Source organism: Apium graveolens, chromosome 4, assembly GCF_009905375.1.
Source record: "Apium graveolens cultivar Ventura chromosome 4, ASM990537v1, whole genome shotgun sequence".
Classification (NCBI taxonomy): Eukaryota; Viridiplantae; Streptophyta; class Magnoliopsida; order Apiales; family Apiaceae; genus Apium; species Apium graveolens.
In genome coordinates, this window is record NC_133650.1 from 238,910,157 (window position 1) to 238,918,599 (window position 8,443).

General features: G+C 34.1%; 1 long non-coding RNA gene across 5 annotated transcripts; it reads left to right on the top strand.

Moving 5' to 3' along the window:
- Positions 1 to 3,859: 3,859 nt before the first annotated feature.
- Positions 3,860 to 8,228, top strand: LOC141720718 (uncharacterized). 5 transcript variants are annotated; one of them, XR_012574504.1, is made up of 7 exons: positions 3,860 to 4,140; positions 4,231 to 4,282; positions 4,904 to 5,020; positions 5,597 to 5,965; positions 6,223 to 6,362; positions 7,181 to 7,641; positions 7,904 to 8,228. It is a non-coding gene; the product is annotated as an uncharacterized LOC141720718 (long non-coding RNA). The 5 variants fall into 5 exon arrangements; XR_012574503.1 differs by lacking the exon at positions 4,231 to 4,282 and having other exon boundaries at positions 3,861 to 4,140; XR_012574506.1 differs by lacking the exon at positions 4,231 to 4,282 and having other exon boundaries at positions 3,861 to 4,140; positions 6,241 to 6,362.
- The last annotated feature ends 215 nt before the right edge of the window (positions 8,229 to 8,443 follow it).

Genomic DNA, 8,443 nt, shown 5'->3' on the forward strand with positions numbered 1-8,443 from the left:
GTTAGTCGACGAGCTCAGTAGAGTTTGAACAGAAAAACCTGAGTGTCGAAGTCGAATCCAATGGGACCTAGTGGTTAGACGTTAAAGCCTGAGCGACGGAGTCGGCTCAAAGTTGATCAGTAATAGTTATAAAGCCCTGTAAGGCAAGTATTTCTGAACTTTTCTTCAAGATATCTTACCAATGTTATCGAACTGTTTCATAACATGTCACTATTATTCAAAATAACTCTTGTTTTATATTGCAAGTATTTTAAACTATTTAACCTTGAACCCTGATTTTCTTGATCTTGAGCCATAAGCCTTATTCTCTGTAAACCGTCATTTGTTGATCCTCAGACACCAAACCATACAAATATGATACTACTCCACAAATGTTTAACTACTAAACACCAAACACTGGAAGAAAATTGTTTGAAAACACATAAACTTTTATACCCCAACCATTCCTTATAACATCAAAGAACTATACCTTGAAAAATCATCACTGATCTAATACCTGATGCTTTTACAAACTGAAAACTGTTTCTTATACATACCTTGACATACCTTATGATACTCATGAACTGCATTACGCTTTTGTACAAGTGCTTTATCAATGTTGATTATGATTTTGCTTATTGAATTATATTGTTTATTACAATGAATTATTTTAGGATTGGATAGTTTTCTAAATGTGGACCAGATTCATGGTCAATTATAGGCCAATGTGTGCCTTGGATCCAGTAATTAGAGCAGTGCTGTGTGCTTTGCTCGGGGTTAGTGCATGTGTGTGACTATGTGTATGTAGTGTACTATGTGTGCGTGTGTGCAGGTGGTGTGTGTGCGTGTTGGTGGCGCGTTTAGCGCGTGTGATGGTGTTGGTGACTGTCTTGTTGTTGGTTCGGTTACTGTTACAATTCATTTCAATATTTTATTATTTTTGCAGGTTGTGGTTGATTAATATCCGTGATAAAAAAAGAAAAAAGAAATGAATTTTATGCGGTAAATATTTCGATTAATTGGCGAAATTTCACATTGGAAAACCCGAGAATTAATCGGGTACCCATGAAATTTTGTCGCCGTCCGCGATGAATTTCGACGAGCGGACGGTGGACGGTAATGAATTTATTCTGAGTCCTAATTTTTATAAAATAAATAAAATAAGTAGTGTAATTAATTTCTTATGGGAATGGTTGTGGAATTGTGAAATGTGGATTGCGTAATTGGTTTGGACTGAATTGATTGGTTGTGTTTGTGATTTGACGTCGATGATGTGTCGATGGGTAGTCCGATAAACAAAGGGAACGCTGTCCGATTTCCGGGAAATCGAACTCCATAAATACGGGAACGTATCGGATGAATATCGGGACATCGAGAAACTATATATATATATGTGTGTGTGTGTGTTTTATACGAAACTTGGTTGTACGGTGTGATGAAATATTTTTCCAAATCGATAACCCTGATTCCGTAAAATAAAAAGTATATGTATTTTCCGAAAACGAACACCGAACCGATTTTTCCAGATTGTGAACCCTACTTGTTGCGTGTGATATTATAATATACATAATTACGAGTCAGGTTTGAATATTGTTGGGTAAAATTGGTATCGAGGATATGTCAAGCATACCTAGACATCTAACGTAGGGTATTTCAACCCTGTAGGTTATAGTCGGGAACCTGAAAGTGGATGATGGACTAAAGATAACCTAGCGGTTAGTCGACGAGCTCAGTAGAGTTTGAACAGAAAAACCTGAGTGTCGAAGTCGAATCCAATGGGATCTAGTGGTTGGACGTTAAAGCCTGAGCGACGGAGTCGGCTCAGAGTTGATCAGTAATAGTTATAAAGCCCTGTAAGGCAAGTATTTCTGAACTTTTCTTCAAGATATCTCACCAATGTTGTCGAACTGTTTCATAACATGTCGCTATTATTCAAAATAACTCATGTTTTATATTGCAAGTGTTTTAAACTATTTAACCTTAAACCCTGATTTTCTTGATCTTGAGCCATAAGCCTTATTCTCTGTAAACCGTCCTTTGTTGATCCTCAGACACCAAACCATACAAATATGATACTACTCCCCAAATGTTTAACTACTAAACACCAAACACTGGAAGAAAATTGTTTGAAAACACAGAAACTTTTATACCCCAACCATTCCTTATAACATCAAAGAACTATACCTTGAAAAATCATCACTGATCTAGTACTTGATGCTTTTACAAACTGAAAATTGTTTCTTATACATACCTTGACATACCTTGTGATACTCATGAACTGTATTACGCTTTTGTACAAGTGCTTTATCAATATTGATTATGATTTTGCTTATTGAATTATATTGTTTATTATAGTGAATTGTTTTAGGATTGGATAGTTTTCTAAATGTGGACCAGATTCGTGGTCAATTATAGGCCAATGTGTGCCTTGGATCCAGTAATTAGAGCAGTGTTGTGTGCTTTGCTCGGGGTTAGTGCGTGACTGATCAGCAGCCTAACCTTGGTTTTTTTTAAAATCTAATATGAATATCCAATTCTAATGATTAGTTACAAAGAAACTTGATTTCTCTGAATCATTTCATTTGATTATTGCTTAACCTCAGTTATCCCTATTAAGACTTGCTGAGCTAGTTAGCAAACCCTTGCGATTCTTTTATATATTTTACAGTTGGAAAAAATATGGATGATAGTGAAGTTCCTCAGCCCAAAGTGCGGGCTAAGGTTCCAGTTGAGTTGGATCGAGCTAGCAGGAGCTTCATGCGGTAGAGAGATAGTCAGATTGTAAGAATGATTTTATTATCAGTTGTAAGTTAAATTATTTGGGATATGGTACGTTGTAATAAAGGTTAAGATTGTGGCTTGTTTTCATACTTTAACCTGTTGCGATCCGTGGTTATGTGAAACAGGGTCATTGCAAATAATATTTTTTTATATAGGTTTATATATTGTGTATGTGTTGTGGACCCCAGACTTCTGACCCGGGTTTGGAGGGCTTCACAAGGGTCGTCTATAAATATTGAAGGGAAAGGCTCGATGGTGTTCGAATGCAACAATGGAGAGGATCATCTACTAAAGAGTTATACAATATTCCTAGTCTATGTAATAACATAATAAGCATAGGCCAGTTATGCGAAGAAGGCAACAAAGTACTGATCAAATGGAGAATTTCTGCGATTATTCGACAACTATGAAAGACTACTTATGAAGATCAGAAGGTCAACAAATAGATTATATAAGATAATCATCGAAAGTAGAAAATCTACATGTCTATTATCAAAATCAGAGGAAGTATCGAAGCTTTGGCACCTTCGCCTTGGGCATGTGAGTTATCAGGCCATGGAATTGATGTTTAAAGATCGTATGGTGATATGCCTACCAAAAGTGAGTCGGCCCAAAAATTTATGTTCAGGTTGTCTTATGTCGAAACAAACGGTAAAGTAATTTCCTGCTAAAGCGAATTACAGTGTTACAAAACCGCCGGAACTGGGGCACGGTGACATTTGTTGCCCGATCTCTCCCTCGACTGCAGCAGGAAATATATATTTCTTGTTGATCACTACAAGAAACAAAGAAAAAGATATCATACTTTTAATAACGGTCCTAAATACCACCGATGTTAACATGAATTTTAACATCGCTCAGTTTTTAAGCGATGTTAAAGGGTTTATAGATATCATTTAAAAAGTTGACCGTTGTCTAATCTTTAATTTCAAAAATGAAAAAAAAACATTTACAACAGTTTAGACAATGACTGTTGTCTAATCTCAAATTTTATTAAATAAAAAACGACATCAATTACACCTCTATCCCCTCTAATATTACATTATTTCTCCCCTTAACCAAAATTCTAATTTCCCCAATTATTTCCCCCCTTTTCCTTGATTCTTTCCCCCCGATTCTCACTCATACCCGTCTCTCTCTCACATCTCTCTCACATCTCTCACACCTCCCCCCCTCTCTCATCTCTCTCTCTCTCTCTCTCTTACACCTCTCTCTCTCTCACCGCTCTCTCACACACCTCGCTTTCTCCCTCTTCAAGCTTTAACAAAAACCCCCTTTCTAAAAAGATACTCCCTTTCTAAGAAGATATGAACCCTAATTGAAACTAAATACACATGGAGCAAGATTATTTCAACCAGATTCTTGGTCAGCTTTCAATTAGTAAGTTTGTGTACTGTTTCTTCATGTTTTCTTTAGTTTATTTTCATATTTATAAGATTCTTGGTTTGGGTTTTCATTTTTTGATTTTAGTTTCTGCGGATCTGAAATTTAAAAAACTGGGGAGTTTGTTTTTTCTATTAAGGTATATTTTTTAAACATTTTATTCGCTTGCGTGTATATCTTTCGATTTGATTTTAGTTTCTTCTTATCGTATTTACACATATGTTTTTCTTTGCGTGTGTAATTATCTTCCTTAATTTTTTATGTATAAATATACATAATTGTTTAAATGTTTGTGTAACTATATTGTTTTGGAGGTTTGAATTTTGTTGCATCGTATGTAATTTCGTTGCTGAGCACTCAAAATTCATGTAGGGATGGCTACGAAGGTAGTTTTATAGTCTAAAGTTTGTGGTTGAAATGAACAATTAAATATAATGTTTCATTTCTTACTATCTACAGCTGCAAAAGTCGTATTGTTGCTATGTGTTTAGTTTTGTTAGTTAACCGTCGTAGAACTTTCCTTAAAGTTCACAACTTGTATTGTACTAAATATCTTCTATTCCGTACTTTGTTGGCCCAATATTGTTTTTGTACTTTGCCTGTATTCAAATAAGGAAATGGAAATTTGAGTCTTTTGAGACAATAAACAAAAGTTTTGATTACTATAAAGTATTAAGTATAAGGCTTCCACTGTGTTTCTTCTCTAATTTGCAAAAGGCTGATAAATTAACTTTTAACTTTTCATTCTGTCTTTTTACAGATTTAATTAAATGGCACTCATTCCTCGTTGTAGTACATGTGTGGCTCGATGGGGAGAGCAACCTCAGTTAAATATGAGAGCTTTCGTAATGAACAAGCTGTCGGTACCTTCACACGAGTGAGTAAATTATTTTTAAAAAATAATTATTTGTCTACTATCCTAAGAATTTATTACATCAACATATTTTTTCAAATTTCTCTTATTTTTATACCATAACTTAATGGTAACTCATGCCTGTTGGGGTCAATGATGGACTTGAATGCTTGTATAAAACTAGTGAGAAAAATATAAAGAAAATATCGGTATGACTTATCACCTAGATACTTTTTCACCTCTATGTGTTCTACAATCACTCTACTTATCATACATGTTAGTATTAAACAATGTAAATCATACTAGTATTAGAGTTTCCACATTTATGGAATCTCAATAAGATATCAAACCAATTGCTTGACCCTTGTACGCAGAGGATATATTTTGGAGAACTTGTTAGTAAAAACAACTTTTTCGACATTAAGGATTAGAAGGAGAAAGTCAAAGGCATTACAAATTTTATCTCCATAATTTTTTAATTTATTTTTTCTCATTGTGACTTCTTGAGAAAAAAAATTATTTTCTATTTGTTCCCAAATTTGTTAATAATATTAAAACTTGTCATTTCCACCTTTTAACTTTGCTGCTCATTTCATCCAGGGAACATAAATGAAATAAACTCATCTCCTGTTAGTGAAGGCCCTCATTAGATTGGAATTGAAACTCAAAAATCAAAGAAAACCATTCCCAGAAGCCGGTTGGTACCATCTGATGGCACCCTTAAGCAGATTGCTACGAAAAGCAGCGAGAGCAAACCAAAACTGCACTTAAAGAAATCCTTTGATTGGAAAACTGAAATTGCCCAACCCCAGCCAACCTATTCAAAGGTGGTTCCTGAAGATGGGTCGAGGATAATAAATTCCAGATTTCCAGGGGCGGTGGATGATGGATATACATTAGCCGATCGTGTTGTCTAGCCCCAAAACCAGGTGCTGATAGCCAATCTGCTCTTCCATCATTCATTTTTCTGTAAGCATTATATTTACCACTTATATTATGCTCTCTTTTATATACAATCTACATATCTTTTTTATATTTTTATATACAATTTATTTTATCAATCATTAGCCATCCATTATGTAAACACGACGCTCACTTTTCTTGACTCAACCCCCTCCCCCTTTCAAAGTTGTTGAATTTCTTCATTGGCTAACTCTGAATCACTCACTGGACTTATTATATAAATTATATATAAATAGGGATTTATTTTTTTAAAACCCCACCAGGAATTTTCTTGCTTTCAGGTGAGCATTAACAATGGGGGGTTATATGGGATTATCTGAGATCCAGCTCCTAGGTGTTGCTGTTGCTGCTGTTGTTGTTGCTGCCACTGTTGCCTTTCTTTCCAAATCCAAGGAATCTAAAGGTTAACATTAAACTATTTCTCTCTATCCCTGTTATCAAGATTCTATCTTGATTCTTGCAGACCTGATTTAAAGGATTTAATCTTGATTTTTTGTATCCCTGTTACCAAGAAATCCAAAAATATTATTTGTTTCATGTATGTATGTTGATTAAAAAGACTAACTTTTTATTGTTTTTCTCTCTTGTATTTTTTTATTACATTTTTTAAATGTGATTTGTAAGTGGCTATATATTGATCGAGTTTATAGCTTATAACTTCCTTGTTAATGTGAGTATATCCTTCTATAAAGACTCAATATTGATTATCGTAGAATCGAATAAAAGATTAGGTTTTGATTGTTGTCCCCTTGTTATACCTCATCTTTTCGCATCATGAAAAATATATTTGTAAGTTGATTAAATGAAGTTAAATTAGTTCTTATGTGCATGTTGATCAAAAAGACTAACTTTTTATATTTTTCTTATTTGCATGTTGATCAAAAAGACTAACTTTTTATTGTTTGTTTATATTTAGTTTATTACATTTTTTAAATATAATCTGTAAGTTGCTGTCATTTGATTGAATGTTTGGTATGTTAAATAGATTAAATCTCAATTGTTGTTTCCCCTATTAGATCTCATCTTTTGCATCTTGACAAATAATATTTCTAATTGCATCGAAGGAAGTCAATTCGATTCTTATTTGTGTGTTGATTAACAAGATTATATTTTATTATCCAGATCATAGTGTTTCTGTAATTAAATTCTTGCTTTTAAAAATCTATTATGGACGGTAAGTTTTAATTGAGATAAATATAATGAGAAGTCATAATGTTACAGATCTCTTCAAGGCATTCGAATCATTCAAGCAGCTGCAGGGGCTGGAAGGACAATGCTGATCAGTGACGCTGGCCAAGTGTATGCCATTGGCAAAGACTCCTTCGGGGAAGCCGAGTATGGGGCTCAGGGAATTAATGTAGTAAATACCCCACAACTTGTTGACTCACTGAAAAATATATTTGTGGTGAAAGCCGCAATTGGAAATTTCTTTATTGTCGTCTTATCAAGAGAAGGAAGGGTTTATACTTTTTCTTGGGGGAATGAAAAGAAAATTGGTCACCAAGCAGAGCTAAATGATCTGGATCCCCACCCATTGTTGGGAGCACTAGAGAACAGACCTGTGGTTCAAATTGCAGTAGGATAATGTTGCTGAAAAGTGTTTGACTTTTGACGATCCTAGTGAACGCCGACTCCTGGTGACTGAGATGCTTGGTACGACTAATGAGAATGAGCCTCTTCAGGTCTTTTCTTAGCTAAATTTGCATTCCATATCTAATTTATATTTATATTAACAATACTACCTGTGTAGGTAAGTGTAAGATATAAAAGTATCAATGTATGTTTTTCTACTCTCTGTAGCTCATTCATGTTAACAATTTTAGAATTTCCTAGATATAATTGCGAGGAATGTACTTGATGAATTTTAAGTGTCTTCATATATTATTCCACTTTTTTCTGCTGGCTTTCTAATTCTATCTTTTAATTATAAGAATCTTTATCCAGGAGTTTTCTGCGGTGAAGAATTACTAACACCGGCCCTTGATCCTCAACCGAGTTTCATACTCCCATTATCCACTTGTACAGTAAAACTCAATTATGAAGTTGGAGCCTTTGTACTAATTGCGGACTTAATGTTTGTAACGTAGACGTTTGTATTTTGGTAAAATCCAATTATGTGTAATTATGGTCATAATGTAGATGTTTGTATTTTGGTGGATTTTTGGATGTAAACTGGTGCTAATATATTGGATGTTAAAAAACTGGTGGTATTAGATTTTGTTGATGAAAATATAATTAGCTATTGTTATATAGTTTTGGTTTATATGTATGCAAGAATAGGATTCATATACTGTTTGCTGTAATTCTAATGCGAAAATACACGCAAGCGTACGCGATCACAAGTAGTATAAGATATAAATCAAGTTCATTCCCATAGGGACTGGTTTAGGTTAATTTCAGATTATGCACATATGCAACAATGTATGGTTATCGTTCAATGCTAAGATAAATAACAAATTGAGTTTTGATTTAACTAAGAGATTA